Below are 24,123 nucleotides of genomic sequence, written 5' to 3' on the forward strand. Positions count from 1 at the left end.
TGAATCTGGGGAGTCCCATGAAGCCATTCAACAGCATCTGGCCATAGCCCTGCTGTAAGTGACACTTGGGCCGACAGTGTGTCTCCAGAAGGCTTCCACCCAAAAGCAAGAATGAGAAGTGATCCAGGTGGCATTGCTAGCTATTGATGGCTAGTCTTGAATTCATTCTGCTTGTCAGCTGCATCTTTGGGAGTGGGAAGCAGGTAGGAGTGGGCTGAGGGGAAAGGCTCTCGTAAGGGTGTACTGTTGGGAGAGTAGGGACCAGCAGGTGGGCTGCCAGGGGGGTAGGGATGTGGTGATGCAGAAAGTTGCTATTTGAAGGCTCTAACAACAAAGAAGAGAGGATGGTTGGAGATTACAGAGTATATAGGGGTGGAGGCTGGTGCAGGGTGAGCAGACAGACTGTTGGAAGTTGGGTGGACATGAAGATGGCCCTTGGCTGCTTTGCAGAGAAGCTTTGCCCCCTCCCAGGTCTTGCTTCCTCCTTTGCCCTATGCTGTGGCCTGTAGGCACAGCTCACATGCTACTCCTTTTCCTGAGACTGCCTTGGAGCCTGGGATTATCCACTGATCCTGTCCCCACCACTGGCAAAGTATAATTTGAGGGTCCTGGCCCAGACAGTGAGAGTCAGTGAGAAAGCCTGGAGGGGACGCACTGTCCAGTTCTCGGTAGAAGGACTGTGGGTAGAGTCACCATTAAAGCTGCGCAGGTTGTGTCCTGTCTAGGGCATCTAGCTAAGGGAATGAGTAGGGGCTCAGCTCACCAAACCATGCCCCTGGCAAGGAGCGGCCTCTACCTGAGAAAGGGACATTTCTTCTAATTCACACAAAGCTCACTCAGGGCCTAGCTGCAGCCCCCGTTCTGGGAGCCCCTGCAGGCCATGGAAGGGAGGCCCCAAGAGAGAATAGAAATGCCAGAAAAGGAGAGAGAGCATATACAGTGGGGTCCCAGTGGAGGGGGCAGCCTTCGGAACAGGGAAAGGTGAAGACCAATATTAGCCACTTTACAAGTCACCGAGAGCCAGCCCGGGGCTATCATTTTACTACACTGAAATGCTTGTGGTCTGAAGATGAAGGGATGTTTTCCTTATTAACATTGAAATAATTAACTTGTTTATGTTATTATGCTCATTGTCTAAACATTGTTCAATAAAACATCTTATTGCTGATAATTTTCCAAATGTTACAGTAAACACGGGACTCCTGCCAGTGGCAGGAATGCATTTCGAGTTACACAGTGAGCACGGTGTTTGCTTTGCTGCCAGTCACTTGACTAAGGTCTCCTGACTGTAGCTTGGCTGCAACTTCTTATCAATCCCAGGTGAAGAGCACTCTGATAAAGAGCAAATTATTCTCTGTGGTCAGATCCCCAAATACGTGGGTGACAAACACAGTGGCATTGTTTCCTTGACTCAGTCTTGTTTTCCATGTGTGGGAGGAATTCCAGACTTGAGAATTCTGCATCCAGACTTCATAGATTTCTTTTTCCTAATTGAGACAACACAACTAATGATAAAGAACAATACCAGCCTGGCTTTCAAGCTCCAAAAGGCTCTGGGTCAAAACCTGACCTCCATAGGGATTGGAGAGGGTCCAACAGCAACTACTCTCTTCTGTTGTCAAGCTAGACCACGGGCTCCTTGAGACTAACTTTCTGCTGGCTTCTGGAGCATGGAAACGGAGCAGATGTGCCTGCCTGCTAATGCACTGTAGGATGGAACTGCTCGCCCAGCTTATTGAAATCAGATGCACAACACTCGAGCTGCCCTGCAAACAGATGGTGGCTCCACGCAAGTGCCATCACATTGGAAAATTACAAGAGCCATGACTCCATCCCCTCTCCACCATGCAAAACTGCATTTTTTTTTTTTACCAACTGGGTAAGAGAAAGTCCTTCTCTTCTCCATACATCCACTCTAAGGGGCCAGGCCCTTGTGAAATATAGCACTCCTAGATTGCTAAAGTAGTATGAAAATTTGAATACAATGGACAATTCTGGAAGGATGTACCCTAAATATTAACATTCATTATCTCTGAGTAGGAGGGAGTTGAAATTAAAAAGCAGCATGGCATATGTGGACTTGTACATACTTTTTTTAGAAAATTACACCCAATTCCCAAATAGTATTCAACTTGTCAGAAACAAATTCTGAGATTGTTTAGAAATTGTTTTTAATATGCAATATCCTTTAAGAAAATTTTACCTTAAAATTCTAGATAATCAACTATTTCAATTGGTCTGAATTTTAAGTTTAATCTAAATTATATTGAATTTCTTTGAGAATTTCTAGGTTAAAACTGTGATCTGAGTAAAACATTAAGTTAGAGTGAGTTTGTTGGTTGATTTTGGATATTTACATAAGCAAACATATATATATAGCTTCACTTTCCTCCTCTGTGCAAAAATTAAACAGCTCTATTCATAGGGCTATTATGAGCATTAAGTGAGATCATCCATTTAAAATATTTACCACAATACCTGACTATACAAGATATATAAGAAATTGTAGCTATCATTAGCTATGTAATTTTCATTTTTCTTTTAAAGATGACACCAATTTCTGCAAGAAAACAAGTGGACAATCAACAAGGAGATATCAATTGGCTTATTTTCTGAATAGATGTGAGTGAGAAGCAAATATCCAGGGCCCCCACTCAAGTCCTCCAGCCTGCATTGGCTCTTAGATCTCTTCTCAGCCAGCCCTAGAAGTAATGAATGCTTAATTTGGTGTGGCAGGAGTTTAGGACTAGAAAGAACTTAGAGATAACCAGTCTGGGTCATTTTACAGATAGTGAGATTGAGCCCAGATGGGTGATGACTTCCCCATGTCACAGAGCAGCAAAGACAAGACTCTAGGGCCTTGACCGCTCCTCTTTTCACTTCGACAGATGGGCTTTCTGGTTGATATATAATGATATATAATGACATTGACTCCTGCTAGTGCCTTTTACTACACTGCGATATCATAGTGCATAGCACAGCCCTGGATGCATAGTAGGTACATGATGAATGGTTTGCTTAATCTGCTGATGTGCCAGGTGTATACTTGACAATCTAAGAGACAGGAAGTCAACTAAGACAGAATCCCTTCAGGAAGGTTCAAGAGACTGAAAAGGAAAGTTACAGCAGGGGAAGAGGGGGTCTTAGAAAGGGGAAATTTGTTTAACTTCCTCGACAGGAGAATGAGTCAGAAGTCGAATCACGTAATGAACCTCAGCGAGTTCATTCTCCAGACTCCCTATGCCAGACAAGTCCAAATGCTACATATTTACCAAACGTACATTTATAGCTCTTGACTTTTCCCCTAACTCTACATGTCTATATCAACTGCCTATTCCAATTTTCCATGTGTATGTCCAATAAAAGGTATCTCAAATATAGCTATCTCAGTATATAGGTATCTCAAATTTGACACTTTCAAACCTAAACTCTTGATTCTGCCTTCAATCCTGCTCCTCCTTCAGTGTTCTCCATCTCAGTGAATCTCACGTCCTTTCAGCTGGGTGCCAAAAAGCTTGGAATCATCCTCGATCCCCCTGTTCCCTCACTCCTGCACATCACAGTCCATCAGGAAGTCCTTTTGACCCTATTCCTCCAATGTATCCCACTTACATTTTCTTCTCTCCTCCCTTACATTGCCATGAGGCCCCAGACCATCAACTCCCACCTGGATAATTGCAGGAACTGCCTTAACTGATTTTCCAGTTTCTTTTCTTGGTCTCCATTGTGTGTTCCCTGCCAGAGTGCTCCTCTTAAAATATATCCAGTCATATTGTTTTCTGCTAAAAATCTTCTAATCACTTCCCATCTCCTTAGAAATAAAGTCCAAACTCCCCAGGGTCCATAAAGCCCTACAAAAGCTAGTTCCAGTTGCCCCTCAGCGGTCATCTCCTAACACTCTGCCCCAGCCACAGGGGCAGGTTTGCTGTTTTCAGCCAAGCAGGTTCTTGCCTCAGGACCTCACACTGGCCATACACTCTGCCTCAAATGTCCTTCCCACATTTCTGCATAGCTTTCTCCCACACTTCATTCAGGTCTCTTTGTAAACATTGCCTCATCAGAAAGACCTTTCCTGACCAAACTAGCGCTTCAACTTATAATTCCAAAACACTTACTGTGCTTTATTTCTTCCAGAACTTATCACCAACGGACATTTCCTAGTAATTTGTTATTTGTCTTCTGTCCACCTCTACGAGAATTTAAGCTCCCTGAGAGCAAGAATTTTTCTGTTCTGTTCACGACTATATCCCCAGTATCTAGAATAGTGTTTTGGTGCATAATAATTGCTCAATATCTAGTTGCTAAACAAGCAAGTCAATAATAAACTTTCATTCTGTATTTTAGCTTAGTTGTTTGTGTGCTTATCTATTCCCCCTACTAGACTGGTCTTCTTCACCTGTAATTCCTGCAGTTCCAGGCATGGTGCACCTGCACAGAACAGGTGCTCATTATGTGTGTGTTGAATTAAGTTGAGCAATTACCAAGCACTAGCCACAGATTTTGTGACTTAAATCCAGTTCATATCATCTACAAGAAGCATGCCCAAAGGGTTTGTTAATTTTTCTGAGAGATAGTCCCAATGTTTCATTAGAACTTAGGCAGCAGCTCTGGGAAGAAGGAGCCACACAAATAGAGCTTTGTGTGATGGGGAAAACAGGGAGGTGCAGTCCCAGTCAGAGCTGTTAGCAGCAACCCTTTGCCAGGCCTGAACATGCAAAGCCAAGCTCTGGGGAGAGCAACAAAAGGGTCGATTGGATCCGAGCCACGAGGTCACAGAGTCCGTCTTGGAGGGGAAGGGTATGCCATGTGTCGGCCACAGAACCATGTAGACAAACTACAGCGAGTCAGACACACCAAAATTTTTGCTCCTGTTTGTTTCTGCTACACTTCTACAGAATCAAACCACTTTGTTCCTTGACTTTGGAATCATGTCCATTTGTTTAAGGTAATGGACTGGGGTCTTCCACCATGCCACTCCCAGGACCCGCACCCTGAAGTCCTGGTATAGGCTGTGCTATAATGTGGTCTTTTTAATAACTAGCTTCTTTGGAAGGAGTTCAGGTGCAGCCAAGTTGTACAAATTTCAGGGTTATAAGTGGGGCTAGAACATGACACAATGTACTAGGAATTATTTTACAAATGTATCTTCAAATCAAAGCTACTTGCAAAAATAGATTTAGCTCTGCCCTCAACTGTTTCCTCAAGCTCAAATGTTTAAATAGAAATAATGCGTAAAATATGTCACTGTCTGCTTATATTTTATCCTCATGGCAATAGAATGTTACTCAACTCCGCAGGTCACTATCAATTATTTTTAAACTGCTTTGCCTTTTACTAAAACCTCTTTAGTATCCGGAAGATTTGTTTCAAAAGCTGATCAGAAAACAAACAAACAAGCAATTATGCATTTCAAAGATTTATTAAAGTAAAAAAGAAAAAGCTTTTAATAAAGAAACTTAATATGATGAGTATTTCGCTTTTACCTTTTTAGTGGGTTGTTGCCCATAAGTGATCCTTGTCATTGTAAACTATGCCAGGAAACCCTCCAAAATTAAAGCAAGTGCAGATTTACAGAAAAACAAACAGCAGCTGTCCCAGTTCATCTAAGGGTCTGGGCCAGCAGCCTGCTGAGAATTCATCAAGCCCAATTGAGCAGTTCAAGGCAAAAGACATTTAAAAAATAAAGTACAAACCCCTTGGGAATATTAAGAAACGACTCATCCAAAGTTTTCCAAAGACGTGCATCCAAGGCTCAAACCATTACAACAGACCAAAGCAGTACTCTCTAAACCAGAGCTGCAAAACGGCCACTTAGGAAAGCTACTACGTGAGACATCAAATGTATTCAGGTCTTTCCTTCACACAGGACTGGCTTAGAGGGACAGAACTTTCTTTTTCCTCTCTCTAGAAAATTCCCAAACCACAGTTTTATGGGCTCTATTATACTGATTTTTGAAACATTAGTCAACCCAAAATGCCATTTCCTTTGGATGGTTTAGATTATTCTCAATAAATTTTTGGTATATTGATTCAAATAAATGTTACCAAATCCTCAGTAAAAAATGTTTCCATGGTGAAATAAGTATGACCTCAAATGAAATCTTAGAGATTCCCAATGCATATGGAGAGCTTTGAGTAAAGAAAGCTGTTTCTAATCCAACAGTTCCCAAATATGTTTGACCATGGAACCTTCTTTTTACTAACCCCTTTTGATATTCCAAGGTTGAGAAACAGTGGTTTAAACATTTCTGTGACTTCAAGATCAAGATTAAGGTCTATTTCCTGTTGGGATCATTCATTCACCTATTAAGTAGACATTTTGTTAGTTGGCTTGTACGGGCCAGGCTCTCTACCTAGACCCCAACGCAAAGAAAAAGGAAGTGCTAAGATCCAGCAACTCTGGTATCTGTCAAGGTTAAGCAAAAGATAAAAATGTACATAAATATCAGCATTTTCATGTGATACAGGCTTCTGTGAACCCCTTCATTGCTGACAGTATGTACAGCACAATTTATATCCCAAGTTGTTCACTAAATATTTCCTGTGCCTTTGTCGTGTCTCTTCCGCTATATTGTTTATTACTTAAAAGCAAAGCTCATGCCTTATACTTGTCTAGTATCCTCTGTGGTACCTGGCATGGGATTGGACACATAGTAGGTCATCCAGTGAATACTGGTTGATTGACTGATTGAGGACTAAACTAGATAATCACTTGAGTCCTTTTCAATTTTGCAGTTCTAAGAGTCCTTTTCAAATACTGGTACAATCTTGTGCCTACAAAATTACGGTGAACCACAAAAGCACTGAATAATTCATTAGCTCTAGTTTACCAAGAGATGTCTTAATGCCACAAAAGTCACAAAATTGATGCACGCTGCCCCACCAAATAGACAAGCCACAGCAAACTAAAGCAATTTACTCGATACTTATGGACACAACTTAAGTGTTAACTTAAAATTTAGTGATTTGACCTTGTAATCAGAGAACAGTCACGTTCTGATCTTACATATGGGAATCCTGGAAATCAAGTGAACATTTAGCTATTCATTGTAGAATTTAATACAGATCAGGGTTAGCCACAATTGGTAACACTTGGGGAGTTGTTAATTTCTTCCTGGCAATTTCACTGTAACTTCCCTTCATAAATTTCAGATTTAAACTTGGCGTTGTCATCCAGACCTTATGCATGTTTATTTGATTTACATATGATGAGTGGCTCCTAATAGTATACTCAGTAAACAAACATCACCTCTGATGCTTTATGTATTTGAGAATTCTTCAGAGCCACAGAAATTTAATTTCGTAAGTGAAAAAGGAAGTGAATTTAGTGAGAATAAATTACATTAGGCTTTATTATGATACAGCAGGATTTCCCAACCTCTGTACTACTGGCATATTGGGCCAGACGATTCTGTGCTGTGGGAGGCAGACCTGTGCATTATGGCAAGTGTGCATCATCCTTAGCCTCTACCCACTGGATGCCAGTAGCACCCCTCCTACCCCCTTACCAAAGATGGCTCTAGACATTGCCAAATGTCCCTTGTGGGAGGAGTGGGAGTGGGAGAAGCCTCTCCTGGTTGAGAGCCACTGATGATAAAAGAACCCCTGGTGACTAAAGTCAGTTTTAAGACTAATGGTAAGTGAATTTTCAATTTAGTGGAGTATCGGTTAGTATGTTCCCAGAGAATGAAAATCAATGCTTATTGTGCTTTGGAACTAGATAAATCTGTCTTCTTTCTAGCCTGCGTGGCTTGGGACAAGTTATCTAGCCTCTCAGAGTCTCAATTCGCTTGTTTGCCCAAAATAGAGTACCTACTTTGCATGTGGTCTCAAGCATAAGTGAGCTATACACTGAAAAGCTTCTAGTGTAATGCCTGGCAAGTACCAGACATGTATTAAATATTTGTGTTCCCCTTCCTCCTTCCCCCACCCCGCCTGTTACTCCTCCCATGACCCCTTCCCCACACCCCACACCCACACCGCTTGCCCCAGTGCCTGGGATAAACACAACCAACATATATGCTTGGTGGATTCTTTCCTATTTTTCTTTCCATGGCACAAATAATCAAAAGCTGTCATATATACAAACCTTATGCGAGCTTTGGAGAACAGAACAGCCTAAGTCAACAATAAATAAAGGAGAATCTGAGTTCTCAACCCTTAATATTTCATGCCTAAGAACTTCCAGTTACAAGGAATATGTCCACACACATTGGACTAATTTATCAGCTTCTTATTCTCTGTCCAACATGGTAAGACTGTAACTTGACCAAACACAGGGGCTGCTCACAGGTTGACCATGTTTCTTACCAACACCCCCAAGCCATCCAATAGATCAGGTTTCTTTCTCAGCAACACTGACTGGAGCCATTGCCCCTGAAAAGGCCCAGGCTTGGCACCATGGTGGGAACAGTAACATGGAAATGTATCTGGTATAGTCCTAAACCTGAAGGATTTACAGAAAGGACACATGGAAAGGCTTATGGACCTTATGTTCATTATAAAGGCATTATAATAACATTACCAGTCATTTGGAAAATGGGAAAGAGAAGAAGGAGATCACCCAAAGTTGTAGCACTCAATACAACTGTTTTCATTTTACATATTTACTTCCAGGCCTGGTTCCCACACACATGTGTTTTCCCTTGGCTGCGACAATTTCACACATATTCTTCTCAACCTGTTTTGCCCCCAAACTGTACTAGATCACAGCATTGTCCCTGATTCTTACTGTCTTCACAGTTTTCACATTTGATGATTGCATAGAAATTCTTGCAGAAGATTTTCCATAAAGCAACGAATTAATTATCCCTTTTTTGAGGAACACTTGATTTCTGACTTTGCAATTATAAATCATTTAGTAGCAGGAAAAAAGTCGTAAATATAGCTTTTTCCCTCTCAGGACGTTTTCTTAGGATAAAACCTCAAAAGTAAGATTAGTAGGTTAAAAACTATGGGCATTTCTACAGTTTTAAGTATAATATTGTCAAATTATTTTAAAATACATGATTCTGTTTACAAAAGCTATTCATAGTTTGCCTAGAATGATGGTTTCCAGCTTCATCCATGTCCCTGCAAAGGAACATGAACTCATCCTTTCTTATGGGTGCATAGTATTCCATGGTGTATATGTGCCACATTTTCTTTATTTAGTCTGTCACTGATGTTCTCACTCATAAGTGGGAGTTGAACAAGGAGGACACAGGGACACAGGGAGGGGAACATCACACACCGGGGCCTTTCAGGGAGTCGGGGGCTAGGGGAGGGATAGCATTAGGAGAAATGCTTAACGTAGGTGACAGATTGATGAGTGCAGCAAACCACCATGGCATGTGTATACCTAGATAACAAAACTGCCATTCTGCATATGTATCCCAGAATTTAAAGTATAATAATTATTTAAAAAGCTATTCATAGTTTATTTCAAAATATTTACAAAATATAGAACAGTATAAAGAATAAAACAAAAATCACCCATAATCTCGTAATTCAACTACTGCCAACACACATTGTATTTCCTTCTAGTCTTTATTCCCCTGTGTCTGTCTTTAATATACGCATCTATCTAAAATTAGTTTTATTATAATATTATCAAGTCCTGGCTTCCTAAATGAGCAGGTATGACTGCTCTAAGGCATAACAAAGGGGTCTTATTAGAGTGCAAAGGATGGCTCAAAGGCTACCTGATTGCTTCAAGTATCCCAGTAGCCTTCTCCACTCATTCTGCTAAAGATCACTTATCTTCCCTCCTTGCCAATAGGACTGTCTAGCATTCCTGTTAAATGGAGCCTAACTGATCACATACAGGGACTGCATTCTAAAATCAATGTCTGAAAGGCCTTTGAACTGTAACCGGCTTTACCTTTCAAAATCCCTGAGGAAGGAGCCATGTTGGAGAACCATTAGTGTCTCTCAGTAAGTTCAACCAGCTAGTTATTTCTCCAGTGAGAACTAGTTGCTCTTTCTTGGGTTGAGCACAAGACAAAGTAGTTGGCTTACAAGGGGCTATATTTTTTTTAAAACACCAATCTTGAACACCAATATCATGCAGAATGAAAGTTGAATGGGAAGCAACTCTGACTGAAGAATGGTATATTCAAATCTCAGCCTCACATAGTCATTTGTGGAATGACACTAAGAATCACCCTTACTTTTTAAGTGGTTCATCATTTTCACTCTTTCTTTCTCTCACTTTCTGTCTTCTTTCCTCCCTTCCTTCCTTTCTTCTTTACCTCTTTCATTGCTTCCTTTTTCTCTCCTTCTTTTAATTTTTTTCTGATTACATACAACTGAATCTACACAAGTTTAATGCTCTTATAACAAAAGGCCATGACATTCATACTGAATTGGACACTGCTCATAACAGGGAATTCCACCACAACTGGCAGCCCATTTCTTTAGTTGAATATCTTTAGAAACCTCATGTTGAAGTAGCACTTGCCTCTCTTCCAGTTCTGCCCATTGTGTTTCCTGGAATGATAGACAGCAGCTCTTCTCAGACTCCCTGTGAAAGCCTTCCTGAAGTTCTAACATCCGTACTTCATCCAACCCATTTTTGTTATGGTGTGGTTTTTCAGGTGCCTCACCTTCCTGGTTTGCCTTTAACACCTGCCACTCTGGGAAGAGAATGACTGTGGGTCTTGGGCAAAGCCTATAGCCTTCATCAGCCTGTTCACTGACCAACTGCACAGCAGTGACAGGGGCATGGCAGTGGCACAGAGCAATGGTGGAAGCACATCCCTGAGACAGCCTCTCTGCAGCCCCAGCTCCAGCAGCCTGCATCCCAGATTTATGGATGGCACCTGGTAAAGCATGATGCAAACTCAATGTGAAATCCAAGTACATCATCATCTATCTCTGTATTTGGTTTGGGGTTTTATTAATGACAGAGGATGTGATTAAACAAAGTTTACACTGTAACTAACTCCAGCTGGATCCAAGCATCAATGGGAAACCCCAATTCCCTTGATGTTGTCCTTGTGTCCTTTCTACTCACAATTTCTTTTCCAAGGCATTTTCTCTGAATCTGATAATGGTGAGGTCATATAATCTCATTTATTTTAAGAGACAGTCTGGCACGCCCAGCCCAGTGGCCCTGCAATGAAGGACTTTTGTGTTGAAGATGCTGTGAGCCCTTGGATATGGCCTTATCCTAACCTATGAGATGAAATCACTGTTTCGTTCTGCCAAGGCAATGTTATCATTGGGTTTGGGCTTATATTTGAAATTTTTCCAGCAGAAATCATATTCTAATAGACTCTAAACTGAAACATCATCATACATAATCTTGTAAGATTACCAGAAGCTGGTTCAATGAAATTTGGGTTCTTTTGGTAGAGTTGTTGCTTATTATAAAATGGCTATGATTACCTATTCCTTGGAATTTTTCTCTAGGGAAATTCAGGAATCACGTCTCACCAGCACAAGCTGAGTACTATAAGTCTGCTTGTGATTTGTGCAGTGATGTCTTCCTCCTCACCAGAGCTGAGGTTGAGATTATCTTCAAAGTCTTTCCTCAGTCTCTGTCTCTCTGATCTTTCTTTCAGCTTCTCTCTCTCTTGCTGGCATTGCTCCTTTGCCCTTTGGATCTCCCTCCACACCCTCCTTTGCTTTCTCCACTCCCCTCTGTTGCTTTCCTGCTTCCCCCTCTTCTCATTTACTTTTTGCTCTCATTCTCTTACTCCCCTCCTCTCCCAATTGCGTCCCACTATAGCGCCAATGTTCTCTTTCTACTATTTCAGTTTTCCTCTATAATAACATCAGGTTTCCTAAGGGTAAGACAAATCCCAGCTCACTTAGTTTGTTCCAGTGCCTATAGGTGTTGGGGTGATCTCATTCCATCTGTTCAGGATTCATCCATTCATGCCACCACATTCAACAAGCTCCAGGATGATGGGAAATGAGACAGCCATTTCTCCCTCTGTCCCTGACCTGGGCTTAGCCCCAGGATGGCTCCTAACTGGAATCAGCAGATCCAGCACCAGGGCCAGGGCCATCAATCATCAGTACCAACATTATCAGATATCCCATAGTGCCCAGTGGTGACAGGACCAAACTGCATAATTAATGGCCATGTTGTGCTCCTCTGATGTGCCTGCCAAAATGTCACTGTTACCCTGTAGGTGACAGCCATTGTTCACTGATGAAGAGCCTTCCTCTAATTCGCACCATCATACTCACTATTCTTGAGAAGCTAAAAGAAGATGGTGGCTTTATCTCTTTTAAAGAGAGTTTCTAGAGGCAATGGGCTGGTGGGCTAGAGCAACTTCCAGAGTTTCACCCAGTGCTTGTAATGAAAACCACCAATTTGCTGTATACATAGCAACGTAATTCCTAATATTAAGCTATCGACTGAACTCACTATGGCAAATCAGAAGATGGTTCTTTCTCTTCTGGTTATGTTTTTTGTAGTGCGAGATTTTTATTATTCTAGAAAAAGGCCATTTCACCTGTTAACAATGAAAGCAAATGTCTTGCCTAAAACAAACAAACAAACAACATACCGCTGATGGTAACTCAGCCTCCTCTTTTTTTGCCTTATGATTTATTTCTGTTATATGAAGCACTCACTGCTGAGAGCATGAAGCCTGGACAATTGAATCCTGATTGAGCAACTCACATGAATTCTGGGAAATAAAGTCAACAATTCACAAATTGAATCCACTTCTAAATGTTCATCCACCAAGGACTCTTGACATTCGATCTCTTTGCATTTCTGCTCAATGTTTATTGCTTTCCACTCGTCCCTCAAACCAAAGTCTTTGCTTGGTAATTTCTTGTTTTAGAAAGTGACAAACAGACCAAGCAGAGAAAACAGTGTATGTTTTGGACTAAAAATGAAATCATTAGGGTAAGTTTCTATTCTTGTCGACTGGAATTTTACTCTGGTTTTGATTAAGCTCAACAAAGATATTATATTTGATGCTTTCCTGTAAATGTATGAGATGGTTTGCTATTGCATGTCCATGAATGGAAATATTAACAGTCTCCACTTGGCTCCATCAGCCTCTGGCTTGGTCTTCACACCCAAAAAGCCAACCAAGAGAATCACATCCTTAGCCCAGAGTGAGTAGTTTCTGTCTTGCCTGCAGTTTTTCTTCACAGTCTCAGAATTAAGAGTAAGTCTTATCCAAAATACATAAAATTAAATGGAATAGCCACATTCTATTTCTATAAATTTCTCAGTAAGGAACAACTTCACATGTCTAAACATCTATCTTTCATTGCTACATTTCTATCAGATTAGTAGGTCCTTCCAAAATCTGTTCCTTGTTGGTTAGATTACTTCAGTGAGGAGAGAGTACGGGGTATGGGCTCCCTCAAGGGTATAAACAAAGAGAATGTCATGAGAGATAAGTAGAGAAGCCAAGGTATTTTACAAACTCAAAAGTGTGTGCTAATTTTTTAAAAGCAATTAGGTATATTCAAGCATAGAAGATGCACAGAATCCTACCTATACATTATCCGTATCATGGAAGTGGAAATTGACACTCAGAACAAAACCCAGAGGACAGAACTCTTGCTCCCTTGAATTGATCAGTGTTGTGAGCAGTGCAGAGTAGGGTTAAAAAGGAGTGAACCACAGAGCAAGGGACCTGGGCTATTGTCCATCATGCCACCCACTCAACAGTGTGACCTTCTACTTCCCCACTGTATTGCTGAGGTGAAGTTTCCTCATCTGTCAAATGAAGTTTGACAGAAGTTTCCTTATCTGTCAAATACTAACCTCAAAAGATTTTTAATGAGTATTTTAAAAGGAAATAAATATATATAAAGTGCTTAGCATAGTGTCTGGTACATAATACATAATACATGTTATTGATTTTTAGTGGTAGTAGTTGTATTCATTTCTAACCGACAGTTTATGCTAATGGAGTAATTAACATATTTTAACACATAATATTACATTACATTTAATTTCACACATAAAATATAGGTCATTCTATCCTTATTAATACTTCTAATACAGCCTAAGCTGTAGGCCAAAGAGGACTCTTGGGGATTTCTATCCTATCCCTGCCTTTTCTTCCTACAAACCCAAACTCAAACTCTACAATTTTGGCATACTCACCCTAGTCACTAGGAGCTCCCCATTCAGTCTGAACCAGTGACTGAGGAAAAAAGAAGTTTTCTAGGCGTCCTGCTCAGACAGCTGTCCTGCCACTTCTCCCGCTGCGTGGAAGGGCCAGGAGACAGCCATGCTCAGGGCCTGGCCTTTAACTCCCAGAACACCTCTCTTAGAAGTGGGAGTCGTTGCTGTCATGGAATTGGACTAACCAGAGGAGTGCCTCCTTCTGGAGGCTGAGAGGAGAGGTCAGAGAGGGTGTTCCCTTCTTTTAGAGGCCTAAGCACAAAGTCCACTTGTCTTCAGATGTGAAGAAATGGAAAAACTCAACATGGTCTGCAAAAATTGTGTACCTACCTTTAATAGATTGCATCAGGCAAATGGAAGAGCCTTTCTCATTTTGGAGGACCTTACCTGCTTTTAAAAATATGGCCAGGCGCAGTGGCTCATGTCTATAAACCCAGCACTTTGGGAGGCTGAGGTGGGCAGATCACCTGAGGTTAGCAGTTCGAGACCAGCCTGGCCAACATGGTGAAACCTCATCTCTACTAAAAATACAAAAAAAGAAAAAGAAAAAATCAGCCAGGCGTGGTGGTATACTCCTGTAATGCCAGCTACTTGGGAGGCTGAGGCAGGAGAATTGCTTGAACCCAGGAGGCGGAGGTTGGAGTGAACCGAGATCATGCCACTGCAGTCCAGCCTGGGCGACACAGCAAAACTACATCTCGAAGAAGTAAAAAATACTTGTGTGTGTATGTGCACATGTCTATATATAAATGTTCTTGTGACCATTACAGGTATTGCTCTTTTGAGATAATTCTAAGATTTATCAAGGTCTAAACTGAAAAATGTTATAACCAACATTATTGGAAATACAAAGCTGACAAAAGAAAAGAAAAATCTCAGGAGAAAGAAAGGAAAAAACAGCCCCAGAATGAGTGCTAGAAAATAGTATAATGAAATATATGAGGAATCAGGAATATTGATTTCTAGATCTAACTCTATTCACCAGTCAGTTGGAGGTTATATGGACCTACACAATTCATTTAATTACTCTGGAAGAGACTAAATGACCTCAAGGCTCAGCTGTCTTCTGCCTCTGGTGATTCTACTGATGGCCTATGAGGAGGTCTTGGAGAACACTGGTCAAACTTCCATGACTCCAAAGTTCTTTAACCCTTTAGAGGTGATAGGGATGGTGATGATGGTAGTAATGGTAATGGCAGTGTTGATGGTGGGGGTGGTAATCATGGCAAAATGTTGGAAGTGGTAATGCTGGTGGTGGTGATAGGATGTTGGTGGTGATAGTGGTGAGGAAGTGTTGGGGAAGATGGTGGTGGTGATAATGATGGAGGAGGTGATAGTGGTGATGGTGATGGAGAAAGTAGTGGTGACGATGGTGTTGGAGGAGGTGATGGTAGTGATGGAATGGAAGAAGTGGAGGCAGTGATGGTGGTGGTTGTTGAAGATAATGCTGCCATGCTTTATGGATCTAAATTCTATACTTGACCTATCTAAATGCTGTGATAGATTTCAGAAGTGGGCAGAGAGGGAAAGCACTTAGGTCCTGGGACTTAATGAATACAGGTGCACAAAGAGCATTGGTACTGGTCTCTGCCCATAACCATCACATGTGCCTTTTGAAGTTATTCTTCTGTTTGGGACAATGCAGGCAAAACATACATGCTCAGGCAGATACACAGTGTTCTACTGGTTGTGAAATTTTTGGTGTGTGTTTGTTGAGGTTTTTTGTTTTATTTCTTAAATTTTAATTTATTTTTGCTTTTTATTCCTCCAAAGTTTGAATCCTTATTTTGAGAATACAGAAATCAGGTCTGTGGAAAGAAGGAAAAGTTGAAATAGCCAAAAAGAAAGCAGGGCTGAAAGTGCTGGACACAGATGAGGGGACACAATACAGGGAGATGACAAAGGGGAAAAGCATCCTCACACGCATGAGACCAAACTGTGGTTTAGGCAGAGCTTAAAAGTAACTGCCAGTGTGCGACCACACAGGATAGGTACATGGCCCTGAGACAAAAGGTGAGAGCTGGAGCCAGTCCTGGTGGCTGCAGCGCAGAGGGAGCTGGGGCAGTCAGTCTAGCGCCCACCTTCCTGGGGACAAAAGGCGACACTCTCTAGACCAGACAAGGCAGAAAGAGTCCCTGGAGGGCCTTTGAGGTGCAGCTTCCTTTACAGACAGAGGCCTGGTGCCAGAAACTCGGCTGATTCACAAAGAAGTGAAATGCTAACAAATGGTTTTCATTATCATCGTGCAGTCTCCACCCTCATTCTGTATGTGTACTGTGTTTTTTTCTTTCTTTTTTTCATCTTTTCATGGGTTGTAACTAAACAATGAGGTGATTGCCATCCCAGTGGATTGCACAACATAACCAGCGGCTGGGTTGGAGCATAGCCTTCTCCAAGGAAATTCTAGACAAGAAAAATGAACAAGCTGGAAATAAGGAGGGTGTTTGTTTTGCACAACACCTGTGTACACTTTTAGGGCTCATAAAGAAGGTGGAACGAGGGTCTTAGATTCTTAGTTTCTCTGAGGCCCACCTGTCAGGCCACCAATGTGGCACTCTCCTTCTTAAATAAAACACTAAATAGCCAAAGTGAAAGGGAGGCTCGCCCAGTTATCCAAGAAGGTGAATTGGGACCACTTGTTATTTCCCAGTATAACATGAAATAATGATTTACTTGGGTTGAATAAACTGGCGCAGCTGTGGGAAGAGTCTTCAATTCCATTCAATAAACATTCATTAAGTGCCTACACTGGGACAGCCCCACAGATAGAAATACACTTAAGACCTCAAGAAGTTAATCCAGCAGATGCCTAAACTTGTCCCAAATCCCTGGATAACCAAGTATAAATTTGATCATGAGGATATCTTCCATGTTGTATTCTCCTTGTGATTCACTTTTCCTGCAAGGCAGCAATTACTTAAGAAAAGATGCTATTAACTTTACAGTGCCTGGCAAGTTTTAGTGACAGCTAAACATCGCAGCGCTCCGATGAACACAGCCGTAGCTGGAGCAGCTTCCTCCCTCTGACTGCGACATGGCTGAAGAAAATGGATCATTTCAAAAACAAATGTTTCAGTTTGTTACTCAGCATCTTTGTTGGCAAATGATTGCAGATAATCGCCCCACAGCTGCAGGCTGAGCAGTCTACAATTGCTCGGTTCCACTGAGCATGTGCATGGCCAGCCATTCCAATCACAACTGGGACACAAAGTGGTGATTTCTTCCTGCCAGAGAGGGCCAGATGGGGGCATGGGATGAACAGGAGGCATCACTTTCTCTTCTGCACCCAGATCTGCCAATAACTAGCTGCCTGATTCTGGCCAAATGTCTTTAATGATATTAATAAGAGTAGCTGATATTTATGTAGCACCAACTAGGTGCCAGGCACTGGGCTAAATGCTTATTCAGTTTAACCCTCTCAATAACCCAGTATGGAGGGTATAATTGTTCTGATTTTTGAGAGAAGATGTTGAGGGGCAGAGAGGTTAAGTCTCTTGCTAAAGATTGAGAAGTGTGGTGATTGAGAAGGAAAACTGTCTGCCCTCATCTCTGGAATTTCTAATTACCCACAATGTTCTGGGTCTCTAGAGACAGATGTTCTCTGTGGGTCTCTCGTTAGCTCCGGAGTAAATTTCCCCAATGCAGAGTTTTTATTTTGTTCACATTGTCATTATCAAATAAACCTTAAAAGAAGAAACACTAGAAGACTGGGAATATTCTGAAATATAATTATATGAGAAGCAAGTGACTTTAGAAAGGACAGCAGGTTTTCATCTCTCCTGACCTTTCCTCCCAAGATAATGAAAGAACTAGATGAAACTCCTTAACCTAAGCTCAAAAATCCCTGTCAAATAGCCCTTCATTAGAGTTAATCACCCTGATGGTATTCCAGCATTCCCCATAAGTCATATGTGTTACTGTATAATAGGAGCCCATATGGGACTAAGATAGTTAAAGCCATGCACAGGAAGTAGCTAAAACAGCACAAAGCCCCCTGACAAACACACACATGGAAGTAAATTCTTCATTTCCAGCTCTTATCTTCGCCTCAGGTTACCTAGGATTTGCATGTGCTGCATGCCTGGGCAAAGCTGGGCTGAGTTATCTCTTTCATGCCTTGAGTCAGATTTTCTGGATGTGAAGTCAGCAGACAAGCTAGGAAATGTCAGTGCAGAAGAGCAAGGGAGCTGAAGACACGATGGCAGCTGTCACTCCAGAGTGGTGTGGAGTGGAACAGTATCTGATGTGTCCTCGGACTCAGTTTCCCTTGGGATGTGTTTGGTGCTGACTGCTTGTGATCCATGTTTTCTTGGATGCAGGTTGGTTGAGGTGCAGCGATTTTTGCAGTGAAACTGAAGTCCAGCTGCTCAAACAGAAATGGCCTCATCTAATGGACACTTTAATGAGTAAGGGTGGCATTTTACTTGAATCCTTACATTCAAGTCCCATGACTCATCCCTTATCCCTCCTTAACTGAAGGATGGACTGCCTGCCTTTTTTAAAGCACCGGAATACCATGTGTCGGTTAAGCCAGTATAGTTCCTGGTCTTTTTCAGGGCTATGAATCTTTACCTTGTCTTAATTTCTGAAGTTACATCTGAATCGCATTATAGACTTATGTGTTGTAACATTTCTTGACCTATTGCTTAGAAAACATACCACACACTGAGAGGAAAAGGCTAGCTCAAGAAGAGCCGAGGACATTTAATCCTATAAAGCAAGTAGAATAAAGGGCTTGGATCTGAGTTAACATTCACTGGCACCGTTTTGTTTTCCTTCGTGTGTTCAATCCTAGGTGGTCATTCAAGGTCTGCAGTAGCCTGGAGACTCCATAGGTGCTGTTACGATTATATGCGAACCTTGACTGCAACCAACCTGAGAGTTGTTGCTCCCAGTACCACTGTCTGCTCTTAGTCCCAAGTATGGGAACAACGGACCAGGGAAAGGCCAAAAGCATCACTGAAATAGAGTTTTTTGTGTGGTTTAAGGATTAGCCAGTTGGAACCAAGGAGATATTTTCTTAGGATCTCAGAAAAGTTTGAAAAATTATTGGATTGTTTTTGGCACTCAAATGTAGATTATAGATATATTACCAGTATTACTAAGCTGATGGGCTATACTACAAGGACTATTATTTAGCCATACATTCTTGCAAAAATATTCTGCCCTCAACTCTGTAACGGAAGGCTGCTGTGTGTTTAGATGTCTTATCTTCTACCACATTAATGTTGTTTTAATTACCCACACTTTGAAAACCTCCCTGGGGTGTGGGACGTTATACAGCTCATGAATTCCTCCAGTCAGGTAAACATGCGAATTGTGTTTCGCCACACACAATAGAAGGCCACTCTCATTCATAGCAAGTGCCCTTTGATTCTGAAGCTGAGGTCAGCCAACCACAACAACTTCTTCCTACTTACAGCTGTCTGACTCTCCGGGGAAGTGCTAGAAAGGGTTTTGTAATTTACCCACAAATTTCCCAAAGAGCCATAGGACCATTTTTCTTTCAGGAAAATGTGCCAGGGCACTTTAGAATTGTCAGCATTGAAACTTTTCATCAAAAAGAACAGCAATTTCACCGAACCTTAATGTCTTCCTAAGTCCTTGGTATTAATTTCCTACTGGATGTGCCAAAACCACTGGATAGTTAAAACACATCAAATCATCTTAAAATGGCCAAAGTTGATTTTTCCCTCAAAAAAGAGCTCTTTCTCAGCAAACCTCATATTATATTTCATGCTAGAAAAGATTTCAAATTCCTTTTCCCATTGTGGACAGACTCAGGGTAAGGACTAACAGAGGGAGGGGAGAATTGAGGGGAATGGCTATAGCCAGGAAGATCACAGCAGTCATATCAACAATTATTCTTATTTCCTCAACAACATGTCTTTAATATAAGACATTCCTAGTGAGTTTCCCTACGCACAGAGCTCTCCTTGGTGGAAACTAGGAGAAAGGGGGCTGAAGCTGCCCTGGCATCTTTGATGTAGTGATCAATTTGGCTATTACCAAATAGTGGGTTGGACTATTATTAAGTTCAAGGACCATGTGCTGAAATTTTGAATACCAAAGATTTGGGGACACTTGGCCAAAAAGACCTCTGGGACCACTCCTCCCATGTGCTCCAAAGCAATGGCTAGTCCCAAGAGCAGCTTGCACTACATCAAGGATGTCAGGGCAACTGCAGCCCCCTTTCTCCTAGGTTCCGCCCAGGAGAGCTCGGTGAGTAGGGAAACTCACTAGGATGTCTTAGATGAAGGACATGTTGTTGAGGGTATAAGAATGATTGTTGGTGTGATTGCTATAGGCTGTAACTATTCCCCTTAATCCTCCCCTCTCTCTGTTAGTCCTTACTTGGAGTCTGTCCATAATGGGAAAAGGAATCTGAAATCTTTTCTAATATGGAATACAACCATGAAGTTTGCTGACTAAGAGCTCTTTTGGGGAGAAAAAATCAACTTTGGCCATTTTGAGGTGATTTGATGTGCTTGGTAATGGCCTTAATAAAGGTCAATAATAGACAACACCAGAGAACATTTTAAGTGGCACGAAAGGAGGAAAACAAACAAAAACCTTCCAATTCACAAATGTTAGTTATATCTAGACAACTGGGCATGGATCAGGCAGGAGAGACGGGGGCAACATTCCCCAGAGAGTTTGTCAACTATATTCTCAGACCTTCTTGTGGCTTATAATGTGACCACACCTGAACTTTATGTTTTCTGAGATATATTAATTTCTTGATAATGTCTCACAATTACTAGCTTATCAAAGACAATTCCAAACTTCCCATTCATCCTATGCAGCAGGGGTTCCCAGCCCTGGCTTTATATTGGGATCACTTAGGGAGCTTTACAAATTCCCGAGGCCCAGGCAGCACTCCAGGTCAATGAAATCAGAATCTCTGAAAGTGAGACACAGGCAGCAGGAGTGCGGAAAGCTGCCCAGGAGATTCCAAACTACAGACAAAGTTGAGAACCACTGCTATAGAGGATTCAGGGACAGTAGAAACGGGGAGCCAGTGAGATAGATAGAATGTCCCACAAAATCTGAGTGTGGAGGGATTAAAAGGATGGAGATTGACAGAGTTATCGGGTTTCAATGGCTGCGGCTTAGGCCCATTAGTCCCTGACAAATGATCAGCAGAGGCACAGTTTCCTTAAACTATATATTGATTGGATTTTGAACAGTTTGCCATTAATCTAAGTTTCATGACTGAAATTGACCAAAATATTATCGATTAACCTCAGAGGTCTTAAGAAGAGCCCTCTCTCCCCTAGCTCTACCAGGCTCAGGGTTGGTTGGACATTGGGTTCTGAGATAAGTCCTAGGTGTATGGTCCAGAAGAGGGAAGAAGCCCACAACATACCTTTGACTGTTATATGGAAAGTTACATTCAAGCAGGTGGTCTACAGCAGTGGACTGGCTCTGGGTTGGTGCTTTGTCTTTGCACTGGATCCTTCACCCCATGAGGAGGAACAAGGTGGAAGCCCTAAAGCAATGGTTCTTAAACTTATGTGACTATCAGAATCACCTGCAGGGTTGGTTAAATCACAGATTGCTGTGTTTCATTCCCAGAGTTTCTGATTCAGTAGGTTTGTGGTAAAACCCAAGAATTTGCATTTCTAACATGTTCTAAGAGATTACTACAATACTACTATGGAACCACACTTTGAGAACCACTGCTTCAAAGCATAAAACCCAGAACAGGACAAGCTCTAGAAGAGGTACACCAGACTTTATTAGGATTCCTTTGTGCCCTGTAAGAAGTAACAGAATATGATCCTGAAATGAGCTGGGATTTATTTCTATGCATTTATCAAAAGTGTGAGAGCTGATTTCTGTTTAAGTGATTACTCTATGAAAACAGGGTTTTAAAAATAGATATGCATTTGGGTTGTTTGTCCCAATGCCTTGATTAGAAATTTGTAATATTTAAATTGGATTTAATTTTAGAGCCTCAACCTTCATTAGCATGAGACTAAAAACAATGACAACAATATCTACAAAAATCTTTTTGAGTTTCATTATTGTGGACAGAGAATTTCTTTCTGCAGTAGTAAACTGCTTATATCAACACAGAATAAGACAAGGCCAAAGGCATAGGAAATGCTGGACACAATTTCAAATATAGCAATCAGATATCCAGATGAGATTGGCAGGAGACCCTGGCCCTGGCGTGCACCAAGGTGACTTAGTCCAGAAATTGCAGATACAGGGCCAGGGAATCTATTGTGGTTGGCTTACAGTAGATACCCTAAGAATGCAGATCTTCCTAGGAATTGTGGAATTTTTTATTTAAACCAAACTTCCCTCTTCTTCTAGTCATCCTAGCTTGTAGTGGAATATCCAGAATATTTCCAGAGAAAGTCACTATTCCTTCTCTGGTTGCTCCACTGGTTAAAAGCGGAGGCTTTTTGTGTCCTATAGGAAGAAGTTCAGTGGGCAGGCCCCAGAAGGGTACTGCAAGTCTATTAGCACCTCTTTATGTGTAAGGCCCATTCTATACTCCTCTCCTCTCCCCTACTCCTCTTGCAATGCCATGGTGGACCTCCACCCAGTTCTTGAACTCTGGGACCTTTCCTTCCCTTCTTCCCTAATGAACTCTTATTCATCCTTAAGAACCCTGCTCAGATGTTACCTCCTCTATGAATATGTCTCTAACCAGTCTGGCCAGATAAAATCAATTTCTCCTTCCACTATGCTTCCATATCATGTCACATATACATCATACTGATCGCACTGTACTTTAAATGTTTGTTTATATGCATGCCTTTTCCTATCTCTAGATTACTTGCTCTAGGAAGTTAAGTATTATATCTTAGTCTTCTTTGTATCCCTAGCACCTGACACCTAACACAGTGGCCAGCACAGGACCTGCAAGTTTAAGTGTTTAATCAATGAAATAAATGAATCCCAATTTTGGGGTGAGAGAAAGTACTACTTAAGCATCTAGTAGCAATGCAGCCTGGAAAACAATCAAAGTCATGGAATCTCAGATGATCAGAGCCAAAGAGGACCTTAGCTCTCGTCTGTGCCAGCTTCTCATCCTATAGAGGAGAAAGCTCAGAGATGAACTGAATCTCCTTCTATAGAGGAGAAAGCTCAGAGTGAACTGAATCAGAATGCAGGTGTGTGGGTTCCAGCCTGCAACCTTTCAGGTTTAGCCAAACACCCAGATGAAGGGTTTATGGACTAGACGAAACCGTCTTCCCATGACTAATGGGACCAGATAATATCCACCTCTTACCCTGGGGACATGCCATTCTCCCTCTCCCATGCTAAGTCCAATCCTGGGAGAGCATGAAAATGTTCTTCGTCACAGAATGTAACCTTTTAAAGAGTGTCTGAGTATGCATTTTCATCACTAGCCTTCAACCCCAATTGAGTATTGAAAGGTTTTTCTTGTTCTTTCTGGGGCAAGAAGACTATTTTGAGCAGGATGGGAAACGAATAAGAATGGAGACATCCCAGGGCTTAATTTCATGATTTCTAGTGGCTTGAAGATCACTTCAGAGGCCCTTGCTACCTCCCCTGTTCTCCAGCTCCTCTTCGTGGTTGGAGTTTGGGGACCCGTGGTGGCTTCTCTGACATTTGCTTTCATAACACAAGCTGAGAGGGAGTTGGATGAAGCTATGTGGTGGGGATCCACGCTGGACAAAGATACCACAGGGAGAGGAATTTTTTGGAGTTGAAAAGAGACTATGGACAGGAAGGTTAAGATGTCATTCTAGAACTTTATTGGGAGGGCTTCTCCACCCTACAACAAATTCTGTCATAGACATAATCATTCATTCATTTATCCATAAATATCACCCTCCTGTTCAAAGCCCTCCACTCCCTTCCTAATGTCCTGAGGATAAAACCATAACTCCGTGCTGTGTCTCTGTAGACCTGGCTCTTTCTGGCTCTCTAGCTCATTTTCTAGGTCTCATTCCTTCATGCTCAGAACCTTTGTCTTGTTTCTATCTCAGGGCCTTTGCACTTGTTCCTGCTGCCTGGAATGTTCTCTTCCTCATTCCTTCTCATCC

The 24,123-nt window shown here is 41.7% G+C and overlaps 1 protein-coding gene across 3 annotated transcripts in view; it reads left to right on the forward strand.

The window, feature by feature from the left end:
* Positions 1-24,123, forward strand: part of NGF (nerve growth factor) — a 52,111-nt gene that overhangs the window by 19,201 nt on the left and 8,787 nt on the right. Inside the window, exon 1 of one of the 3 annotated variants that reach the window (XM_007977454.3) lies at positions 10,582-10,805. The exons of the other annotated variants lie outside the window; for them this stretch is intronic. The gene's annotated coding sequence lies outside the window, so the exon portion shown is untranslated. Of the gene's footprint in view, positions 1-10,581; positions 10,806-24,123 lie in introns of those variants that run through there. 3 annotated transcript variants of the gene reach the window in all.

The sequence above is a fragment of the Chlorocebus sabaeus genome, chromosome 20, assembly GCF_047675955.1.
Source record: "Chlorocebus sabaeus isolate Y175 chromosome 20, mChlSab1.0.hap1, whole genome shotgun sequence".
Classification (NCBI taxonomy): Eukaryota; Metazoa; Chordata; class Mammalia; order Primates; family Cercopithecidae; genus Chlorocebus; species Chlorocebus sabaeus.